We start from the raw sequence: 13,631 nt of genomic DNA on the forward strand, positions 1-13,631 counted from the left end.
GACTTTCTTCCTGTATCTACCGCATACCCCAGGCCACAAGACCTTCTTCCTGTGTTTACCGCATAGCCCAGTCCACAGGACCTTCTTCCTGTATTTACTGCATAGCCCAGGCCACAGGACCTTCCTCCTATATTTATCGCATAGCCCAGGCCACAGGATTTATGCCACCTTGACCGTGCTTGTGTTCTTCTCTACCCATTTTATTTTATCTTCCATTGCCAAAGACAAATTCCAATGCTAAGAGCAGAAGTACAGTGCATGGTAAAAATCCCTGGATGTTGTTCTTGCTCCAGCCAAAATATGAAGGATGCATCGGTTGCATCCCCCCCAAAAAGAGAACAATCCCATTATTTATTGCATCCCATGTTCGTTCTTGGGGGACAAGTTACGAAGACAAAATACAGTCTTCGTGTTCTTACTGAGAAACATCCTTAAAAGCTGATTCATACTTCTGCGTAGAATCGATACTCTAGGTGCGGCATAGCCGCGTACCCAACAGCGTAGTGTGACACACACCTCTCCAGAAATGTACCTACGTGTCGCAGCCACGAAAACCACAAAAACTGTGATTTGGCCACTTGGATTTGCGTCGGTGCACCAGCATCAAAGTTTTATGCGGCTACCATTATTTTAAAAAGTATGCACCAGACATGGTTTGGGATGAACCTGGGATGCATAGTTTCTGACATCTTTGAATGTGTAAAATCTAATTTAATAATATATAATTATAATCATTTAAGTAAATATCCAACTCAATGTACCATAATGAATTGCATAACATTATATTTTTGCATCTTATGATATTGCTCTGAATTGCATTGAGGTTAAATAATCTTTCTGCAACAGCATTTCAAATGAACTTTTGTTATGTCGTACTTCAAGCAGTAAAAGATGATTTTAGAACTTCAATGTGTTTATTATGAATAGTGGCAGCAATATTCAACTTAAGTGGTTTATATGTTGCACAGCGACACCTAGTGGACGGCAGCAGATCTCATGATGCTAGCACTGGTTCATGAGATTTTTTGCGATCACTCATAATGTCATCAGATCATCTCCAGTTAACAGTTAATAGTCACTGGATCTTTCAGTAGATTCAAACAGACTGGACAGATGGTCCAGTGCACTGGTCCAGTGCAGCACTGGCTTTTGCCGTTTTAACCCAAACACTGATAAAAGTTTTTCATAAGTGAGAGTGGGAGGAACATCCTGCTTCTCAGGCTGCAGTAGGTGTGGTTTTGGCCAGACTGAGAAGAACTTGTCCTGACTGGGCAGAAGATACTGATATATACAGACAAGTATTTATTCTTTGCTGGGTATCTGAATGCTGTCTTACTGGTGTCTTATACCGGTTTGTCCAGATCTATTTTTAACTACACATGTTGAGTAAAAACCTCTATCCATCTTTGATAAACACTGTATTCAGTCCAGGGAGTCCGTCCCAGTAGACACAGGGCAGAGGTTCATATATATTTATATTATGTTAAAATGGAGAATGATAGTGAGAGTGAGGAAACAACAAACTGTCAGAATGTTTTGGTTTATTAATTTGTTGGTTTTCCAGATTCGAACCAGGTGAAATACATAAATGATTGTTAACCCCATTAAATGACTGTTAACCCCATTAAATGATTGTTATCCCCATTATAGCGATCATTGTTAACTATTCATACAGGTACATTAGATGGTAAAACCACTATCAGTCCTGGATTTTCGCTGATTTCAATGTCTCTAAAAATTGCAAATCACTGTGTACAAAATATTTCATTCTTTCACAAAAAACACAACTTTCATTTGATGAAATAATTTTGAATAAGTTGTTAATGAGGGCGGCACGGTGGTGCAGTGGTTAGCGCTGCTGCCCTGCAGCACGATGGTCTTGGTTTCGGGCCCCAGGCTGGGCATAGGACCATTCTGTGTGGCGTTCGCATGCTCCCCCTGTGTTTGTGTGGGTTTCCGCTGGCGGTTTTGGTTTCCTCCCTCAGCCCTGTGCGTGCGTGTGCCCTGTGGTGTGTTGGCAACTGCCTAGGGTTGGTTCCCAGCTGCACTCCTTGTTCCCAGGATAAGTGGTTATGGTGATGGATGGATGGATAATTTGCTAACTAGACATTATTATTATTTAAAGGAAGTCAGTCCTTAACAAAAAACTTCTAAATGACTTAAACGCATAAATTATCTGTATAACTGTACAATTTATTCATTCATTCTTATGATTAATATTGTCACATTTTACATGAAAAAAAAGCCTTTTGTACCAGAGTTAATTTTATGCTTTTCCCTCTTACTCTTTGCTGTAGTCTGATAATAGCTGATTAGTTAGTTATTCATTCTGTATTGCTCACTTTAACTGAAGATCCTCCATCCATCCATTTTCCAAACCACTTATCCTACTGGGTCGCGGGGGGTCCAGAGCCTATCCCAGAAGCAATGGGCATGAGGCAGGGAACAACCCAGGATGGGGGGCCAGCCCATTGCAGGGCACACTCACACACCATTCACTTACACATGCATACCTACGGGCAATTTAGGAAGTCCAATTAGCCTCAGCATGTTTTTGGACTTTGGGGGAAACCGGAGTACCCGGAAGAAACCCCACGACGACATGGGGAGAACATGCAAACTCCACACACATGTGACCCAGGAGGAGACTCGAACCTGGGTCCCAGAGTGGTAAGGCAACAGTGCTAACCACTGCACCACCATGCCGCCCCTACTGAAGATCCTATTAATTTATAAATAAAGTTCATGCTATACAATACTGGGAACTTGTGTCCAGTGTAATGATAGAAACCAATACTGGTAGAACATAAACCTAGCTTAAATGTAAAAAGTCAGAATGTTTCATTTTGACACCAAATAAAGACACAAAACATTTCAAGTCATTATCACTATCAGATTTGGAGATTGGGGTCCCTCATCCCCCCATGACCTGATGAGTGGGGAGCTCACTTTCATTTTCACGTTGTTGGATTTCATTACGTATCTCCAGAAAAATGCTTTGTCTTTGAAGCGTTTCTTATGCGTGCAGTTCATGGGCTAATTTGCAGACTATTATCAGAAAACTGAGGGGGAACCTTACCATGTCTTTTTTGGGCAAACTATTGTTGAATGAAAAAATATTTATATTTGACATTTCTGGACAGAAAACTGATAAGCTGGGATAAAATGAAAGTCCATTCTGTATTCGACAGAGCAAACAGTTCACAACCAGTAGTCATGCATTCTAGTATTACTTATTTAGTTAATTTGTCTGGGATACATTAAGCAGCCTACTAACCTAGCTGACACAGTTTCGCTGTACTGTAATAAAGATCAAACCCAGGACAGAGGGGCTGAGTGAACGTGGTCTGGACCCTCTGCTGGAGGGTCACTGTGTCAGAGACACTGTAAAATGCAAGATGATTTTAGAACTATCATCGGTTTCTTATGAATAGCGGTGTCAATATTCAACTGAAATGATTTATATATTGCCAGACAGCGACATCTAGTGGACAGCAGCAGGGTGACAGACCTAACCCTAACCCTGTTCCTCAGTTCTACGTTTGGTGAATAGCAGGGTGAAGGAGGTCAAACAGACCAGTGAGGATTACTGGTTCCTGATCCGATCCTTCCTGAGGTGGATCGGATCCTCTGCAGGAGCCCGAGTCCCTGCACTTTAGAGGGCATCATATCGAGTCTCTGCGATTCCTAAATTGCAAGCGCCTGTTTGCCTCCAGCATGCTTATATCGAAAATTTTAAAGCAGATAAGCCACTATTAAGGTATAAGTAATCCATGTGAATGTTTTTTTTAATTTACTGACACTCATTTAGGGATGGAAATAAGGTAAATGGAATTCGGGATTCTGGAAGTTGTGTTTAAATACTTCAAGATTAATTATATAGCATTAAAATAAAAAAATGAGAATTCCTGTATTCGCTACTGATTGTTATGTAATTGTGCATAAATGCACACTGTTCTGGAGGACATACATTATTAAGCCATGTTTTGGACATCTGCAGCAGTGCCTGTCATTGGTTCTGTAGACACAAGGGAGGCGAGCCAATCCGATGGCAGCACCAGAGGGACACAGCAATGATTCTTCTGTCTGTTCATTATTTTTAATCATACGTTATTGCCAATTTGTTGTTACACGGCTTTTACATGTTCTGCACCTGACCTTGCTGTCTCTAACTTGTGTTTGGCATTCTTCACATCTGTGATCTCTGATGTGCACTGATTGGATGTTTTTCATATGAAACCAGCAGGTCTGTTAGGTGCATCGCTTCATCTGCACATTAATCTTCAGTACGATGCACAGAAATCATTCAGCGTGTCTCGGATAACTGGTTTGTGGTCGCATCTTCTGCATTTTTGCCTCACTAGTTTTTTTTTATGTTTCATGCTATTTCTTTGTCAGTATTAGTGTGATCTTTGTAAATAGTTTGTGTATGTATTCGGTATTTCACTGTTTTTACAAATCTACATAAAACATTCACTTGCACTGGGAATTGGTCACATTTTGTGTTTTAAGATCATTTGCAAACATCTTACTGTCCATCTGTTACTGACCCTGTAGAATAGGATTAGACACTGTGATGGAGGACAGATATTTGCTCTGCAGAATGTAAATCACATTCACGTCATGATTACAGAACAGACTGGTGGACCTTTATGTTCTAATCATTGATGACAGGTGACTTGGCCTGATGTGTGTCCTTCATTCCACTAGGGGGCAGAATGCTATGCAGAGAATTCACTTACTAAGTTAGACTTTCGAATACTTGTTGGGACGTGCAGCCACTTCTGCTCTTTAGGTCTGTTTCTGTAGGAGAAAATCCCATGATGATGGTTTAAGCCTGACAAGTTATTCAGGAGATGCAAAGTACAGCTGTCCTGGACGCGGTGAAACGCGTGGGAAGAGTCGTATAACTATCCCTATTAAGATAAGCATCCACTCTCTTCTCTGAGCTCCATTCTTCTCTCTTTGGTTTTTGGCATGATCAAATTACTTTTCTCAAAGAATTTAAGCTTGATGCCTCTAAATCTTGCCTTTAATTACCACTAGCCCTGCTCATTTCAGTCCATTTATTAGAGTTTGCTGCTTACAACGATACAGAAGTTGTTTTTAAATAACTGTACCAGTCGGAGGTTGAATATTGTACTTTGTAAAGTTCTAAAAATGGTGTTAAAATTGGACATAAATGTAGGAAAATGTCCTATTTCCTATACGGGGATAATAATTATGACCTTAACTGGGTGGTCAGAGATTAATGTGCGTCTTTCTCATCACACACCGAAGAACGACAGACTTTGTTAAGTTTTAAATTCCTTCCACGCTGTACCACATGACCGAATTCCATAATCAGGCCCCACATAGAGGCGCCCATCAGCCACCCTTTCTGTCGTCCTTCAAACATAAAGATCAGCACTAATGATGAAAGCTCAAGCTAACTGTGTACTTTGTCATATCAACCTTCTCCAATGCCAATGTCATGGCTGATGTGGCTGACAGTGTATGGAGGTAGAAGTGGGAGTTTCCTGGCATGGAGCAGTTCAGACAGCTTTTCAGAAAGGAGGCCCACTGCTTCTCCAGCACCCTCTGGGAACTGCCCCTGTCATTCTTGAACACCCTTGGCACCCGTGGCAAGACCACCTGTGAGATGCAGAATCATGATAACAGCCTGGTCAGATGGTGTAGCCTCTTTCAGAACCCTGGAGAGGCACTGCCTTAGAGGCCAAACAGTGCATATTTCAAAAGGTGGCATGTCCTCCAACTATTCCTGTGTCTGTTATCGCTGACTCACCCCAAGCTGTTATCCAGGCTAATCCTGATAACTGAAATTAATTCACTGGTGTTTACCATTAGTTTAGCTTTTCTCGATGTGCTTCTTTAGATTGGACGGGGAGCTTTTAAAAGCCAAAATATCGATGTCTTTAGGCAGGCACAAGAGGCATTTCATCCGGTAAGACGAATCTTTCAGATCCACGTGAGAAAATATTGTATTTAAGTATGGCCAGGGGTGCTGGCCATCTTCTCCGTTGTTTGTAGCCAACGCTGCTCCCTCTCTTTCTTCCTACATGAGCGCTTGTGGGATGGCTGCTCAGTGCTCACATCGACAGATAACAGACAGGTTGAGTGTGGAGTGACGCGTGTGCATGTCGCCTTACGTGATTCATAGAACAAATGACAAGTCACCTAAACCAAGAGCGGCAGAGAAAACACCAAATCTAATTTGGTTTTTGTAACGAGTAACAGAATTCCGCGCCGAAAATGTATCGGAGTAAAAGTATGCAGTTAAATTAGGAAATATAGAGAAGTAAAAGTGGGAGTTGACAAAATAAAAAAAACTCCCAAAACATACTTGAGTACAGTAGTGAAGTATTATTACTTCGTTACTATACAACACTGCTGGTGACTATCTTGACACACTTGGCATGCTTACTATTTCTATCAGACTAGGTGAGGAGGTTTTCAATGACAGCGTCCATGTCGTCAGGAATTCTTCTCAGTCAGTTATGCTGGAATGGAATTTTCTTTGCAAACACCATGCCATAATTAATCTGTGCGATAATAGCTTAGGCCCCACCTACACCTTGTATAAGGCAAAGGGCTTACCAAACCTCTACCCACTTGAGATCAGAAATAGAGAGGCAAGTCCAACAGCTCCTTTCATGAGATGTTATTGAAGAAAGTTCAATACTTCTTCAATAAAGTTCAAAACTTCGCTGGTGGTATGTATCACTTTTGCATAGACTTCAGAAAACTAAATGCATTTACGGTCAATGATCCCTACTCACTACCACGTACGGATGATGCCCTTGATAGTTCATGGAGCTTGTTCTACAGGCACTACACTGGAAAGTGTGTCCCATTTATATGGATGATGTGCTAGTGTTTAGCATGACCTTTTCAGAACATTTGGATAGCTTGGAGGAAATTTTCAGCCATTTCCGTTCAGCTGGGCTCAAACTAAACCCCCGCAAATGCCATTTAGTGTGTAAGGAAGTTTCTTTTCTGGGTCATGTAGTGTCTAGTGAGGGTCTTCATCCAGATGGCAAGAACCTTGACAAGGTTCGTAGCTGGCCTACGCCAAGTACCTCCACCGAGGTACATGCATTCATAGGCCTGTGCTTGTACTACAGGTTTGTTAAAAATTTTGCAGTCATAGCTGCGCCCACTTCATGCTCTAATTCAAAAGGGTGCTGTATTTCATTGGTCCGATCAGTGTGAATCTCTCAAGCAAGCTTTGACCAGTTTTCAAAATGTGGCTCATCCAATATTCACACAACCTTCCTTGTTATATACTGATGCGTCACAAGACTACTTTGGTGCTGTATTGGTTCAGAGTCAGGATAGGAGGGAACGTGTGATTAGATATGCAAGTCAAAAGTTGATCACAGTAGAAAGGATATGGTCCACCTATGACCGGGACGTATGGACCATAGTCTGGTTGGTGCGTCACTTCAAACATTTCGTGTCGGGCACGCCGTTGATCATTATCATGGTTCATATAACACTTTTGAATCTGAGGAAAGCCACGGTGGATAATGATCCCACGGGCCATTGTGTATGCTGGTTACTCGAGCTAGATGTCTACAACTTTTCTGGCATACATCAGGAGGGGAAGCAGCATGCAAATGCTGATTCAAGGTCACGAAGGCCTAGATCACCAGAGATGGCTACTAAGGCTGTTCAGTGTGTCATTGGGAGTGCTGCATCTCAGCCCGCCTTCCCTTTTATAGATGAACAGCAGAACAACCTACCAATTAGCCAATCTTACACCCAGTCTACGCTGGCTATTGATCCTGCAGAACTGCAGGCCCAACAGCAGGTAGATGTAAGTCTTCACACTACCCTGTCTTGGTTAGAGAAATATAGACATAGGCCACCTTTGGGTCAGTTAAAGCAGTCACTGCCTGCCCTGCGGAAGCTGTGGCACGAATTTCCTAAATTAGTAGTTCACAATGGTCTCCTGTATCAGGTTGTATTCCTGGAGGCCCTCATTCCCACAACTCTGAAAGGGCTGCATTGCGACAAATTATGTGAACACTTAGGTGTTGAACGTACCCTGTCGAGAATGAGACAGATCTGTTATTAGCCTTACATGTCGAGAGATATTTATAAATTCTGCACAGACTGTTTACCATGTTAATCCCGCAGCTCTCCCACAGGCTCCGTTGCAGTCCATTCATGACCCTTGCAGAGAATGGCAGACATAAGGGAGCTTCTGGTGGCCACGCAGGGGAACAGATACTTCTTGGCTGTGGTAGACTTTTTCACCTGCTGTGCTAATTAATATCCGCTGAAGGATCAGCGAGCACCTACAGTTGCTCAGTGCCTATATCAGCACTATATCCGGCAACATGGGGTTCCAGAGTTCTTGAGTCAGACTTGGTTAAACAGCTGTGTGCATCTTTGGGTATTAAAAAGACCAGGACTTCTCTATATCATGCCCAATCGGATGGTATGCTTGAGAGATCGAATAGGACATTGAAAGACTAACTTCCTATGTACATTTACCAAAGTGGAGGTGAATGGGATAGGTATTTCCCTTAAGTAGAACTAGCGTACAATTGGAGCGTACACTCAAACACTGGGTATCCTCCATTTTTCCTTTCCCGTGACAGGGAACCACACCTACCTGTTCATGTCTCTTTGAACTGGAATCCCACTATGTCAGTGTCAGCTCCCAGTAAACCTGGAGCTTATGCGCAAGATCTTTGCTCGTGTCTTTCACAGGTGTTCAGTGAGGCCACAGATAGATCTGTTGCTGCTAAATTGAGGCAGAAAGGGCAGTATAATAAAAGGATGTCATTTCATCCTTACCAAGAGGGGGATTTGGTTTTGTTGGATGACCCTGCTGAAAAGCACAACAAACTAGCTCTTACATGGAAGAGCCTATATAAGATCTTGCAGCATTTGGACAAAAAGGACAGTTCAGGACTGACATGAGATAACAGACCCCAAAAACCCCCAGTCTCGGGGGTGGGTGGTGCATCACAACCATCTCAAGTCCTTCCGTGGTCTCCTAAGAGTACCTAGTACCTAGATCCAGGACCTCGTCTATTTCTTCCCAATTATCGGAGCCCATTTCTGGAAGAAAGCAGCAATAATGGACCATAGCATTGAGAAACTTTCTAGAAGGAGACGTGGTACTTCTTGTAGATGACTGCACGCCAAGAAATTCATGGATTATGGGGAAAGTTATCGAGATAATAGCAGACAAGAAGGGTCTAGTTTGAAGTGTTCGGATTAAAACAAAAACCAACATATTGGATAGACCCATCACAAAGATTTGATTACTGACAGAATCAGAAAGGGCAGGTGGTAAAGACTGAGCCCCAATAATGAGACATGTGCTGGTAACCTCTGGCTCTTTTTCTTCATCTTTTCTTTCTCTATATCTCACTTTATATCATTTTATATTATATATATTATTTCCCCTAGAGGCTTCGTCAGCGGGACTGTTCTTGAAGCTGACATACCACCACTGACTAAGGTTTGTTGCTTCTCGTATTGTAGCCACTCTGTTAGCAACAAAGGTACAAAATCGTCTTGTCTCATTCTTGATGTATTTCAACATATGTTTTTGGACAGAGGGTCAAACTCACTCCTACAACTGTAGTAACAGTGCCTTCCTCAGCATCATATCAACTTTAACAGCCAATACAGCAGCTGTGAGCTCAAGACAAGGGACTGTTGTCTGTTTCAGTTGCGCAACCCTGGCTTTGCCCAACATAAATACAACATGCACCTCCTCATCTTGATTCACCAGCCTTAGACAGGACTCTGTGCCATAACCATAGCTGCTGGCATCTGTAAAATGATGCAGCTGTGCACAAGCAGGTCTTCCGAACCCCTTTAGCTTGATACAGTGGCTCACCCTAAGCTTTGCCACCTTCTCCAAATCCAACAGCCATCCAGTCCATTGTTGTAAGAGTGTCTGAGGTATATGCTCATCCCAAGACATGTTTCTTCTGCACATTTTTTGTGGCGGCAACTTTGGCAGCAAGGTGAACGGCAATAAGAACCCTAACGGGTCAAAGACAGAACCCCCCAGATTGATAGAATCCCACGTCTGGTGTGAGGGCGCTTTTCCACTACAGGTTTAAATGTAAAACTGTCACTTTCAGCACACCAACTCAATCAAAGTGCCATCTCCATGGGTAGGTTGTCTTGTTCCAAATGCAGTTGCCTAGTTGTTTTAGATCACTTTGCTTCAGGGATGGATGACAATACAGCCCGACAGTTACTTGTCCATTTGAGCAGCTGAACTCCTCCCTTTGATCATACCTTAGTAAGCTCTGTAACTAACTTTATAGCCTCCTCCTCTGAAGACACAGACTTTAGACACTCATCCACATAAAAGTTGTTATAGACAGTTTCAATCACTTCAGCTTGAAAATCATCCTTGTTATCTGCTGCAGTCCTTCTTAAAGCATAACTTGCACAACTCAGAGATGAAATAGCTCCAAAGAAGTGCACCTTCAGTCTATGTTCTACCAGGATTTGTGTCGTATCTCCTTCGGGCCACCACAGAAAGCGAAGGAAATCCACGTCTTTCTGACACCTTCACTCGATGAAACATAGCCTAGACATCAGCCATCAAAGCAATGTTCTCTTGTCTAAATCTTGTTAAGGTACCAAAAAGTGAATTGGTGAGGTTAGGACCTTGCAACAACTGACAATTCAGAGATGTTCCTTTAAATCCAGTTCCACAGTCAAAAATCACCCTTAGAGATTTCGTTCTTAGGTGATACACCCCATGATGAAGGCGATACCACACATGGCTTTCTTCACGGTCCAGCTGGTCTTTAGGTACTACTTCAGCATATCTACTGTCAATCATCTGTGAGAGAAATGTTGTATACTCCTCCTGGTAGGACTTCCTTTCATACTTTCTTTTCAGACAGTTAATACGTTGTTCAGCTACTGTATGCATCTGTTATTTGGCACAGTGATGTCATCAGTTTTGAAAGGTAAATCCATACAATAATGACTTCCTTGCAGGTGTGTGGACTTCTCAAGAATCTCCATGAACCTCAAGTCATCCCTTGACATCTCCTGCTTCTCCTCCAATAACTTCTCATTAAAGTCTTGATTACACTGATAAACCAACAGCTCCTCCAATCTGGCACTGGATATTCTATTGTCATAGACAGTTGAGCAACTTCTCTGGCAACACCCGCTATTGCCCCTTGATGGACCGTTAATGACCCACCCCAATAGGGTCCTTATGGCATAAGGTCCACCGCTTTCACTGTTGAAAATTTCCCAGAGCTTCATTAAATTTGATGCATTATTCCCAATCAAGAGTTCAACATCTGCGTTCAAAGGATGTCTGTCGCTTTAATGTTCACATGCAGTCTTAAGAGGGAGAGGAAGAATGGCTTTCATGAGAGTGGAGTTTCACGGTTTTTCTTTGACCGTGTTTTTTAATTTTGTATGGAAAAATGCCGATTATTTCTTTTATGATAATTGCTCATTCTGTCATAACAAAAATAAATAGATAACAATGAAACTTCAGTAACAAAAACCGAAGACAGTCGTTTCTTGGTTATTTGGATCCACGGACAAGGAAACACGCATCAGCCATAGGACTCCACTCAGATATGGAGATAGGAAACAGATTGTGATGGATTCCATTCACAAATTTTTACAATGTTGAGGTTATACAAATGAGAACCTGGAAAAATGTGCCCAAAAGTAAGGAAGTTTCTGGTTTTACTACACTTGGAGACATCTGGTTCAGAGACCACATTCCTGCAGAATCCCAAATCATCTAGATTTAATTCACCGTAACTAATTAGCTGGTTATGATGAAACTGTAAATTCAGATAGGGGCATTCCATAATCACCTTTGGCTAATTATTATCGGCAGCACAGTTTACGTTAGGAAGTTCCTGGGGTGTCATTATAAAAATGGTCCTGAAAGACTTTACATGGCACCGCTGATTATTTTAACAATCCACTGCTGTCCGGGAACCTTCAGGAGAAAATAAACAGCATCAGAATCAAACCTCAGAAACCATGCTGAGGTGAGGTGAGCTTCGCCTCAGCAGAGGGTTGTAAATGACATGTTTCATCTTCCTTGTGGTGTAACACAAGACTAGTCTTTTAATATGACTCGATGTCCAAAGGGTTTGAGATGTTTATCTTTGAGTGTGGAGTCACATGACTGTGGCAGAGAGGTGACAAAATGACGCAGACACACGGCTTAAAAATAGCCTGTTTTATTACCACAAAACCATCTTAAGCTGCATCGCCTTCAGCAAAGCCTGCATACGCCCCTCTGTTCGGCTGTCGGCCACCTGCCTGCATTTCACTTCTGCTAAACTGTACAGAGAGCCGTGTTGGTAAGTGTGGGTCACCAGCTTCAAAGGGGGGAAAAACTGCCAAAGCCAGCAGTGACAAAGAGTCAATCTTCACATCCGGCCTCAAGTGACACGTCTATCAATAAATGTGTTTGCAAGTAAGCAGTTTCCATCACATGCTTAGTGTTAATCTTTATGTTATACATTAAAAATTAAATTCTGCACTGACCAATGTACAATATCCTACAGCTGTGCCGGTCGACGCTTTAGGCGAGCTTCAAACTTTAGCACCGCATGTTACTTTTTCTTGCCCGGTTTTGTACATGCTCCTCGGACCGGGCGGGGAAGAGGGTGGCGCTGGTGGTTTGCTAAGTTGGCGCCCCCTCAGAAGATGGCGCCTTATGCAGCCTCCTATGTTGCCTAATGTATCGACAGGCGCATTTAAAACAGATAAGAAAATAGGAATATTAGCATGCTGCCCTCGCGTAAGAAAATGTATAAAAATACACATGTACAATTAGTAATAGTAAAATAGACTAAAATGAACTTAAATCCCTTACAACTAAGTAATGCATTATAATGCCGTTTTAAAAGCGATCATTGTACAATACAAACCTAGCATAGTTAGCAAGCATTAAACAAACTAAAACAAGATTGATTTATAATTGAAATACTTCTGCCTCACTGAGTACTGTAAATTAAACAGAGTTATCACAAATTAAATTAAGCACATTCACTTACAGACGAATGATGTCCAAAGCGAAGCATGATGAGAATACCGTTGCAGAGAAGCAGGAAATACGCTCACTACCTGCTTACTAAACGAAACTAAAGCGACTTCCTGCTTGCATGCGAAATTTTACAATAAAATGCGCCACTAGGTGGCGGCATAACGCAATAATATACCATGCGAAACATACCATTTAAACACCAGTTAAAGAGAACTGAACAATTAGAATAACAGAATGCATGAAAGAGGAAGTTTTTGATCGAGTCACATCCTCCTTCACACCAATGCAAACTTGGCTAATTACGTCTGCTATCCTTTACTCCCTGAAAAAAAGACACATTTATCTGTAGTGGCTGACAACAGGGGGCGCTGTGACACAGTGAGCACCATGCTACCTAATTTCCTGTGTGTGCGTCTCATTTGTATTTTGTCTCTCTCTGTCTCCCCCAAAGACCTGCAGCTTAGCTGGGCTGCTCTCTCCACATTGCCTGCTGTATCTTTATGTGTCTCTGCGTCCCTGTCCATCCCCTGCCCTCTGCTCCAGGGTCCTCCTGACCCCGCACTAGATAACTGAGGAGATTCCTACAGAACTACAGTGAGAGGAG

At 42.3% G+C, this 13,631-nt stretch overlaps 1 long non-coding RNA gene across 1 annotated transcript; it reads right to left on the minus strand.

Annotated features, from left to right (window-relative positions):
- Positions 1-12,199: 12,199 nt before the first annotated feature.
- Positions 12,200-13,378, minus strand: LOC125739904 (uncharacterized). Its single transcript, XR_007397374.1, has 2 exons — positions 12,526-13,378; positions 12,200-12,374 (listed from the first exon to the last, which is right to left on the minus strand). It is a non-coding gene; the product is annotated as an uncharacterized LOC125739904 (long non-coding RNA).
- Positions 13,379-13,631: the final 253 nt, after the last annotated feature.

This window comes from Brienomyrus brachyistius, chromosome 4 (assembly GCF_023856365.1).
Source record: "Brienomyrus brachyistius isolate T26 chromosome 4, BBRACH_0.4, whole genome shotgun sequence".
NCBI classification, from domain to species: Eukaryota; Metazoa; Chordata; class Actinopteri; order Osteoglossiformes; family Mormyridae; genus Brienomyrus; species Brienomyrus brachyistius.